This window comes from Poecilia reticulata, chromosome 21 (genome assembly GCF_904066995.2).
Source record: "Poecilia reticulata chromosome 21, P_reticulata-male-v2, whole genome shotgun sequence".
NCBI lineage: Eukaryota > Metazoa > Chordata > Actinopteri > Cyprinodontiformes > Poeciliidae > Poecilia > Poecilia reticulata.
Window position 1 is genome coordinate 25,726,489 of NC_088850.1, and position 11,287 is coordinate 25,737,775.

The following is an 11,287-nucleotide window of genomic DNA, read 5'->3' on the forward strand; positions in this document are numbered from 1 at the left end:
CAGAAGCTGCTGCTCGGGTTCTCACTAAAACCAGGAAATAGAGCACATAACACCAGTTTTAAAGTCCCTTCACTGGCTCCCTGTAGCTCAGAGAATAGACTTTAAAATACTGATGTTAGTTTATAAATCACTGAACGGTTTAGCACCACAATACATTAAAGATCTGTTATTACTGTACCAACCGTCTAGACCTCTCAGATCTTCTGGTTCTGGTCTGCTCTGCATCCCTAAAACCAGAACCAAACGAGGAGAAGCAGCATTCAGGTTCTATGCACCACAGATTTGGAACAAACTTCCAGAAAACTGTAAAACAGCTGAAACACTGGGTGCCTTTAAATCTCAACTTAAAACCCACCTGTTTATAGTTGCTTATGGCTAAATTAGGGTTAGAGTGCAGGTTTTGATGTCTTTGATGTTTGTAATGTTTTTATCTTTACTTTTTATCTATTTATTTGCCACTTAATGCACTCTGCAACAACAAAGTCCACACATTTTTAGGCCATTTAACAGTGAGTGCCACTCTTTCAAACAACGTGAAGTGTTTATCAACATCCCGCTCATTAAATGGAGGACCAAGCAAACATCTTTACTAACATCAAAATCATTTGATTGGGATTGCGAAGACTCAGCACAAAGTTCAGGTTCCTTCAAACGCAGTTCAGCTTCTATCTCCAGTTTTGTTCAAGATACAGATCCTACTCTATTAAAGTAAGCCGTCCTAATTCAACTTCAAGTTCCTTCAAACAAACCGTGTCATCTGGCAACAAAGCTTTCAATGGAGACCCAACAGGACTTTTTGGTAAAATTGTAGCAGGAAAAATTCCAATCTGAAAATGTGCTTCAACTGTTCCTCTTTTAGCACGTTTATTTACCGTAACCTTGAAACGCTCGGCTACTAACAGCAACTGATCCTTTGTGCATTTACCCAAGGCATTCAATGTGGGCTTTTCAACAAACTCATCCAGGTCAAACTCCATGTCTACACCACGGAATCAAGCCACACTTAATCACAAAAGCCCATGCACAAACAAAGCCACAAGAACACCAGGCCCAAATATCCTAATTTACCACTGCAACGCGCACCAGCTGCGCCAAAATGCACAGGAATAGCCAGCATAATCGCCAAAACTATAAAACAACCTCAGGACATGACAAGTTGCTAAAGATAAACCTTGTTTAAACGAGCCCCCATAAATATGTCACGTTCACCAAGGACGTAACATATTTATACACAACATACTTGAGGACACAAGACAAGAATGAGGGTTCAACAAAATATTGTATTCTTAAACTCTCTTGAACTTTGGTTTTTTTGGTTCAGCTGCTTCTGATTTTCTGTGAAGGAAAAGAGTTAAATGCCCTCAGTTTCCCATGTCCCAAAAAGAGAAAAACAAAACTCCAAAAGTATTAACAGAAAGTTGGAACTGGTGAGCCGATCAAACAGAACAAAACGGTAGAGCAGGGGGCCAACCCTATACAGTGCCGCCGAAGCCCCAACTAGAACCGGACTAAAGAAAAAAATAACCTAATGCAAAAGAAAGATCGAAACCAAGAAAACCGGTCCCACCAGGCTAAAATCCCAATAAAAAAGCAAACAAACAAAGGCTAACAGAAATACCGCATGGCAGGCTGGAGACATCAACTGCAGCCCACAGCGACTGGACGTGCGCGCCCCGCACCAAGACGCATCCCCGGTGGTGGTGGAGCGAGCGGAAGCGAGTGGAAGGGCGGCTCTCCAACATGCCAAAACCCAACCTATTTATAGGCGGACCAACAGTGCCACAAATTAACGTAATCAAATGACCAAAAATAAGAAATTATCCAAACTCCAAAATATATTAACAAAAGGTCATTCAACTAAGGTCTATAAGAAAACAAAGAAAAAGTAGACAAAAATCATCATAATGTGCCCGAAGCACATAACACTCCACTAAAGTATAGTAAAAAAGAAAAATATTTTATTATGATGAACCACACTCATGAAAGCTGTGCTGCTTCCAGCCAGATACAAACTTGGCTATCAGCATTTCAAGACTCATATTAATCCTGATATTCCAACATATTTATGCTGTCGAGAAAAGTCGAGCTCATCCCACTTCCCCATACTGGAGACTTTAGTTTAATAGTAATAATAAATAAAATTACCTTAAAATTAATTACACAGATGACATCAAGACCCAACAGTAGAGTCAGACGGTAATAAAATAAATCTGGTTGTGTTTGTTGTTATTGGGTCCTGCAAACTTAGCTTTAATTCTACTTTTTTCTATTTAATCATAAAAAATCGTAGTCAGGCAGAAAATGAGACATGGAACAGGAAAAGCTGGTTTCCTTAATAAAGAGGAAGTTTCCAGTTTGCATCAGTCTAAAAATAGTTCAGACCATTCTTTATTTTAAAGCATTAAAGGTTTAAAGAATAAAATCTAAACATTTTGAGTAATTGGATAAAACCCAAAGTAAAATACTTACATTAATAATAATGACTTATAATTGGGCCAATAATTAATATTGGTTTGACAAGTGGTTGATGTTGATTTGATTATAAGAATATTTACACTTACTCTTACACTTGTGGAAATACTTAAAGGTGAAACAAGTAACTGTAACATGGTATCAGATAATTAGGATAATGGATTTCCTTGGTTTCTTGTCAGAAGTGTCTGTAATAACTCGCATTATGATTATAATAAGAATAAGTAATAAGTTATGGTGATAACATTATAAATGAATGTTAAATCAGAGAAACTAAAAGGTTATAAATGTGATTTTGACATTGAACTTGAAATGGTGTAAAATGTGTAACTGTAATTAAAGGCCACTGATCTTGTGTTGGAGGTAGATGGGAGGTGAAAAGTCAGGGGAAAAGAGGAACTGATAGGAGAGCAGAGGTGACCAGGGCCTTATTGCTATACTTTAACTTTCCTAAGAAAAGGTTGGGCAAGCAACAGGCGTAGGAGGACTATTGAGCAACTCGGGGATCATTGGAACAGAGATCAGGTCATAATGTCTCCAAGGTGATGGATATGAGATCATCTGTCCAAGCAGTCAGCCAATGAAACAGGCACAGCAACAAAGCTAGCCAATGCAAACACACCAAAAGGTGGATAAAGCCTTTATAAGGTGGGTGCAAAAGAGGAACCTTTGGTTGGATCCTTCAGGCAGCTTCGAGCCAAGATCGAGATGGACAAAGAACTCTGCAGCTGAAGAAGAGCCGGGGCCACAGAGCCGGAGACTGTTCTGCACATGGGGACCAACCCGTTAGCCCCGCAATACGTGGCTTCAAATCGCACTTCTCTCATCAGCTGGGTTTAGACCCCCAAAGACAAAGACCAAGGCAAAGATGAAGATAAAGACAAAGGTAAAGACAAAGGCAAAGAGGAAGAACTGGTGTGTTCCTTCCGTGGGACCAGGAAGATCGTGAGACAAGAAGAAAGGAGCTACAGAGCTGCAAGACAAGAAGCTGAGGACCGCTACGCGCATGAGGAAGTCACCCTGAGGCCAGAGACCTGCCGCTCTAAGTCAGTACTCTTCCTGTACTGGGAACCTCCTGCTGCTGCAACACCTTCTTCATCATCAGGCCAGTTCTGGGGTTCAAAATGCCAAACTCTGTCCGTCTCTCTCAAAGTTTCCCTCTTTTAGTTCTCAGTGTCAGCATTAGGGAAAGATAGGCTAGATTATTGATTTTACTTATTTGATTATTTCTGCTACTGAATTAAGCTGTACTGACCCTTGCAAAATTGCCTTACTAATAAAATAATTAGCATTAAGAAAATCTAAAAGATGTTGTGAACATTCAATTAATGAGTCACCTTAAAGTTCTTTGATGGTTGTGAAATAGCTATGAAATTTGATTCTGGGAGGAGAAAGTGGAAAATGTTTTATAGGTTGCTTTTAGCCAAAACTAAAACAACACCCTTGGGACTCGCCCGAGTCACTAAAACCAACCTGGTTCAGTAACATGTGCAAGTTGTAATAAAGAGAAAGAGCGACCGTTAACAGGTGACCTCTGTGAAGCTAGTTGATTGCAGGCTGCTCAATCTGGCTAATTCACAGGGTGAAGAAGGTGGGACATCTGGAGGGGGAGGTCGTTAGAAACCAGGCTAGTCTTTCTCGATGCCAGCTTCAGCAGAGTTTACTTGGTTCTGGACAGGGTAAAATCCCAGCAGATTTAGGAAACTCAATTTACCTGTTAGATGGAGAGCTGGCTGCACATCTCCCTCCTCTGAGAAGGGGAAGGAGAGAAAGAGAGAAGGAGAGAGAGGTGTTGCGCAACAAGAATGCCGTTAACACCTGTTAACGGTCGCTCTTTCTCTTTATTACAACTTGCACTTGTTACTGAACCAGGTTGGTTTTAGTGACTCAGGCGAGTCCCAAGGGTGTTGTTTTGGCTAAAAGCAACCTATAAAACATTTTCCACATTTTCCTCCCAGAATCAAACTTCATAGCTCTTTTACAACAATCAAAGAACTTTAAGGTGACTCATTAATTTGTATTTCAGTGGTGTATAATGTATGATGATACTGTAAAAAAGTCAAATCTTCAATCTACAGTATAAATTAAACTGTTGATACATTTCATTCACAATTTCAAAGTATACTCAGCCACTAAAAGGTTCACTTTGTGTTGGAGAAATAATAGCAAACTGTCTCATGCTAAGTTGTGCAGAAGCTCTTACATAAATTAAAAAAAACACTCTGTGGCTGAGATTTCTCTGGCTTCTTCTACTTCCTCTGCTTCTGGTGCAAACACACTTTGGCATCATGAAACCATTGTTCTCTTTAGAGCCAAATATTTCTGTTGGTATATGAAATCATTGCAATGGAACTGTGTTAATTGTTTTGACCCTACTTATGTTATAAATGACAAGAGCCACTGTGTGGACCGCCCCAGTTTCTAAAGTCTTTTGTATGCACAGTGAGGACATATACAAGCATTTCACATATGAATTTCAATTTAGACCCAGGTAAAAAGCTTTTTCTAATGCACTTACACATTTCTAAATAAGAAATAATTTCCCAGTAGCTAAAGAAACATCACATGTTTCCCCTTTCAGTGGGGAGGTTAATATGATTCAATTACAAACCTATCCATTTTAGGATCCACTTAATGCTCATGAGCTACAAGATGCCTGACTGCAGCTGAGGTGTATTATGTGACACGGGAGCCTACAACTTTTGAAATAATTAAACTTTTGTCGTCTTAACTATGAAGCTAAAGGAAGCTCTGCTCTACCCTGTGACACCTATTAAATCATTCTAAGACAAAGTACTGTTTGTCTAACTGGCATGTGTTTTTATTTATGCCAGATAGTTACTAACCCTATATAAAATTGACATTTTTTTAAATAAAATTCCCAACAAAGTAACTGTATGCAGTCTGCATTTGGGAGGTATAAATATCTGTAACCTACAGATTTTTACAGAAAAGTGAAACTACTATCTTACTGCATGAATATAACTGAGCATAATGAAAACCAGTTGGAGATGTACCAACATGGCTCAGTGTAAAAATACCCCATAATTAAACAACAGCTTGTGGAGTTACATTTTTGCAATAATTCAAGTAATGATTGGTATGTTGCTGTGGTTAGCCTTTAGAACAGAATGTCTGATTGTCTTTAGGACTTCTTAGAAACAACTTAATAGCTTTGTGTTTGTTCTGATGATTTCAAATATCTCTTAAGCCAAAAATAAAGTAGCCTATTCCATATAGCAGCAAGTTTACCACTGAATGTAAAAATGAGACAAATGAATAAGTGCAAAAATAAAAGTCACGGCTTTGTAGTGGCGTAGTTAAAATCTGTACTGAAACTTGTTGTTGCGCAACACCTCCCCCCCTTCTTCTCTCTCTACTTCCTCTTCTCAGAGGAGGGAGATGTGCAGCCAGCTCTCCATCTAACAGGTAAATTGAGTTTCCTAAATCTGATGGGATTTTACCCTGTTCAGAACTGAGTAAACTCTGTTTAAGCTGGCATCGAGAAAGACTAGCCTGGTTTCTAACAACCTCCGCCTCCAGATGTCCCACCTTCTTCACCCTGTGAATTAGCCAGATTGAGCAGCCTGCAATCAACTAGCTTCACAGAGGTCACCTGTTAACGGTCGCTCTCTCTTTATTACAACTTGCACTTGTTACTGAACCAGGTTGGTTTTAGTGACTCAGGCGAGTCCCAAGGATGTTGTTTTGGCTAAAAGCAACCTATAAAACTTTTTCCACATTTTCCTCCCAGAATCAAACTTCATAGCTATTTTACAACCATCAAAGAACTTTAAGGTGACTCATTAATTGAATGTCCACAACATCTTTTAGATTTTTGTAATGCTAATTATTTTATTAGTAAGGAAATTTTGCAAGGGTCAGTACAGCTTAATTCAGTAGCAGAAATAATCAAATAAGTAAAATCAATAATCTAGCCTATCTTTCCCTAATGCTGACACTGAGAACTAAAAGAGGGAAACTTTGAGAGAGACGGACAGAGTTTGGCATCTTGAACCCCAGAACTGGCCTGATGATGAAGAAGGTGTTGCAGCAGCAGGAGGTTCCCAGTACAGGAAGAGTACTGACTTAGAGCGGCAGGTCTCTGGCCTCAGGGTGACTTCCTCATGCGCGTAGCGGTCCTCAGCTTCTTGTCTTGCAGCTCTGTAGCTCCCTTCTCCTTGTCTCACGATCTTCCTGGTCCCACGGAAGGAACACACCAGTTCTTCCTCTTTGCCTTTGTCTTTACCTTTGTCTTTATCTTCATCTTTGCCTTGGTCTTTGTCTTTGGGGGTCTAAACCCAGCTGTTGAGAGAAGTGCGATTTGAAGCCACGTATTGCGGGGCTAACGGGTTGGTCCCCATGTGCAGAACAGTCTCCGGCTCTGTGGCCTCGGCTCTTCTTCAGCTGCAGAGTTCTTTGTCCATCTCCATCTTGGCTCGAAGCTGCCTGAAGGATCCGACCAAAGGTTCCTCTTTTGCACCCACCTTATAAAGGCTTTATCCACCTTTTGGTGTGTTTGCATTGGCTAGCTTTGTTGCTGTGCCTGTTTCATTGGCTGACTGCTTGGACAGATGATCTCATATCCATCACCTTGGAGACATTATGACCTGATCTCTGTTCCAATGATCCCCGAGTTGCTCAATAGTCCTCCTACGCCTGTTGCTTGCCCAACCTTTTCTTAGGAAAGTTAAAGTATAGCAATAAGGCCCTGGTCATCTCCGCTCTCCTATCAGTTCCTCTTTCCCCCTGACTTTTCACCTCCCATCTACCTCCAACACAGGATCAGTGATCTTTAATTACAGTTGCAACATTTTACACTATTTCAAGTTCAATGTCAAAATCACATTTATAACCTTTTAGTTTCTCTGATTTAACATTAATTTATAATGTTATAATAACCATGACTTATTAGTTACTCTTATTATAATCATAATGTGAATTATTACAGATATTTCTGAAAAGAAACCAAGAATATCCATTATTCTAATTATCTGATACCATGTTACAGTTACTTGTTTCACCTTTAAGTACTTCCACAAGTGTGAGAGTAAGTGTAAATATTCTTATAATCAAACCAACATCAACCACTGGTTAAACCAATATTAATTATTGGCCCAATTAGAAGTCATTAATTTAAGTATTTTACTTTGGGTTTTATCCAATTACTCAAAATGTTTAGATTTTATTCTTTAAACCTTTAATGCTTTAAAATAAAGAATGGTCTGAACTATTTTTAGACTGATGCAAACTGGAAACTTCCTCTTTATTAAGGAAACCTGCTCTTCACGTTCCATTACTCTCTTTCTGCCTGACTATGATTTTTTATGATTAAATAGAAAAAAGTAGAATTAAAGCTAAGTTTGCAGGACACAGTAACAACACACACAACCAGATTAATTTTATTACAGTCTGACTCTATTATTGGGTCTTGATGTCACCTATGTCATTAATTTTAAGGTAATTTTATTTATTATTACTATTAAACTAAAATCTCCAGCATGGGGAAGTGGGATGAGCTCGACTTTTCTCGACACCCCTTCCTCGAGGTCAGACCTTTCACATGCTGGGAACCCAACACCCTCCTGCAGGTCTGCGTCCTCATCCCCTGGAAAGAGAAGATGGTCATCTGGGTGTGAAGATCCTCCATCGTCACCAAGGCCCAGCAGTCTGGGATGTGAAGATGCAGATCCACAGTTGTCACCAAGGGCTCAGCAGTCTTCAAAACTCCACTGCTCTTTGACAAACTGGACAAATGTTATTTCAAACATGTTCATGTTTGAAATAAATTCTACATAGAGTGGGACAAGATGCCTCTACAGTAAAGTACATAAACAAAATCTAACAAATACATAATGAATATATCAGTTTGGAGATCAAGGCTATATTAATTAATAGAGGGCACATTGTAAGTTTTATTGCGTGAAAAATACAAGTCACTTGAAAGACAGACTGTAAGACACCAATTTTGTGCGTTATATACTAGGGTTTTATTTTTTTCTGCATTGCATCAAGGCACAGACATAGTTAATTTTGAGTAGGGAAATTAACCACTTTAGCTCCACAAATGAACTGTCATGACTCATGCTACCATCTGGATGTACAAGTGGCGGCCAAAACAATTACATTACAACATTACAAAATCACAAAGAACTACATCTCAAAATGCTGTGAGTTCCCGTGATAAGAGGCCTGCAAAAATCCACCAGATCCAGCTGGTTCTTGTGGAAAAACAGCCTGCTTACTTTTGCTCCAACCCAATTGTGTAAGTGTCCCACACTTAGCCAAGTTACACAAGCACAAACATTAAGTAAGCAGACTGAATCTGGGAAGCCTACACTGAGTTTGTCCAGTGATAACTGGCCATGTTATCATTTTCTGTACATGTTTTGCAAATCTTCTCGTCTCCATTAGCAAACACTCACAAGCTGCTCATTTCTGAGTTTCCAACACATTTTCTTGGCTCTCCTTATTTTCAGAAACTATAATAAGTAGGTGGGTGTAACAAATGCACACCTCCCAGAAATTTCAGACAGTCTTCTTCAAGTTTGCTTCTAGAATGGTTGGCACAGAATATGGATAAATTTAATTACAAGCTTTCAGCCTGTTGCTTACATGACATTGTCCAGAAATGTTGCCACGCCAACAGCAGTAAATCAAGCCTGCCTTTGCTACTGAAACTGTGTATTTAACTCAGTCTTGGATTTGTGGTTTTATACAATTTCTGTAAAAGTCAAACCACATTGTAAAAGTCAAAGAAGCTGTAATAATTGTAACAGCTAGTATTTCATTATAATATAACATTTAGTGTGTTGTTAGCTGAAGAGAAATCAGAAATAAAAATGAAAGGTTTGGAAAAAGAAATGAATATACAGTATATGTTACTAAACTAATAAGTAGCATGCCAAGAGGTGAAAAAAAGAGATTAGTATAATTAGATTTCCATGTGCCATTTCTTGTTTATATTGTAACCAATGTACAGTATAAACATCACTACTGTTTATATATATGACGAATTAACAATGTCAGCAGATACCACAACTCAGTGGCTGGGGCATGTCTACTGTAAGGATATGTGGAAGTGAAGTTTTAGGACTACAAGTTAATCTTGGTCTCCATCAAAACATAAAAACATGAAACACACTCATGGCTTAGTTAAAATCTGTACTGAATCTGGAGATGTTATTTCAAACATGTTGTTTATGTTTGAAATAAATTCTACATAGAGTGGGACAGTGAGGCATCTTGTCTCTGAAAAGAACTGTTTGAAATGACCAGCTGTTTGAAAATAACTTAATTTACAACCATCATGGCAGTGTCAGGGATTGTGTTTCTTCCCTCTTTTATTTTGTTAGTTATTTGCTTTGTTTTGGGTTTGAGTTTTTATTGTCGTTGGAACCGTCATTCAGACGCCACTCCTCGTGTGTTCCTACCTCCTGTGTCCTCCCTCGACGCTGTCGGTGTTACCGGTCAGACGCCACTCCTCGTGTGTTCATCTTCTCCCTTCGTCGATCCTTCTCCGGTGGATTCCCCTTCGGGACTTTCCGGGTCTGGAGACCCAAGCCCGAACCCAACCGGAGAAAAAGTACTACTAAACCGAAGTCAAGGCCGCTCCTCCATCCGTTAACTAACCTGTCCGCTCTCCAACGAGTCATACAAACCAACGCTATACTCAAGTCCTCCTCACCTCCCTACCAAGTAAGCATCTCCTGATTTATTCCTGGAAAACATTCACCTTCCCGTTTCTAATCTTGTGTCTCTTGTTGGCAGTAAGACGACCCGGTCCTCAGTTCCAGTATTCATTTCCCATTCCCTTTTCCCTGACTTCAATAAATCATCATTGTACTTTTATCCATCTCTTCTGGTTGTGTTCTTGCATGTGGTTTCGAAAATTGAATACCATCATGACAGGCAGGGAGTTCTCACACCTCTGCAAACAAGCACTTAAGGTCTTTTCTGATATCAAATCCCAGATTTTAATTTATTAGCAGTACTAACGGGCTCAAAGTTGAAAAGGAACTTAAGATCTTAAAACACCATGCAACAACATAGCCACAACCCATATTAATCAAGTACCTAATATGGAATCGGATCATGCTACATAATTGTCATCATGTGGGGAAAATACTAAGTAAAAGCAGTCTATGTTTACTTCACTGTTGCTGCTGAGGGGTTGCTGATGCTGATAGTGCTGAGAGCTGTGTTGATCTGAGAGTGTATTTGTTGAAAAGACCGTAAGAGATGGTCGCTGATTATGAGGTATATTATAAAATAAGCAAATTTGGTACCGTTTAACTGAATAAATTCTAGTAATATCAGACTAATTCCATAGCAACTCAGCTGAATACTGTTTTATTGTCAGGTGAAGGTGGGCGGAGGCAGGTGGTACCGGGGGATTGAGGTGGGTCACGGTGAAAGTCGAGATCCTGTTTGTTTATATCAGGTTGCCTGACCTTTATATTCATAAGGGAAATTATGAATATAGATAAAACCATCTTTTGTGACTTTGTCATCAGATCTGTTTTTATTCACAAACATGTCTATGTTGAAAAAAAATATTCTTTCCCATAATATATCTGGAGGGTGCAGTTTCACCCCTCCCGACACAAAACCTGCTCAAATTTGAGAAGCTGATTGAGAAATGATGTTTAGCTGGGATAGAACTGGCCTTCAACAGCTACAGCATAAAGCAGTGGTCCCCAAAGTCGGTTCTAGAGGATCGGCATCCTGCATGTTATAGGTCTCTCCCTGGTTTAGCACACCTGGATCAAATGATGGCTCATTAGAGGCCTAAGAAGAACATTGACATGCTGAA

General features: G+C 39.4%; 1 long non-coding RNA gene across 1 annotated transcript; it reads left to right on the forward strand.

Annotated features, from left to right (window-relative positions):
* Nucleotides 1–9,707: 9,707 nt before the first annotated feature.
* On the forward strand, nucleotides 9,708–10,323 carry LOC103458056 (uncharacterized). Its single transcript, XR_532527.2, has 2 exons — nucleotides 9,708–10,170; nucleotides 10,243–10,323. It is a non-coding gene; the product is annotated as an uncharacterized LOC103458056 (long non-coding RNA).
* Nucleotides 10,324–11,287: the final 964 nt, after the last annotated feature.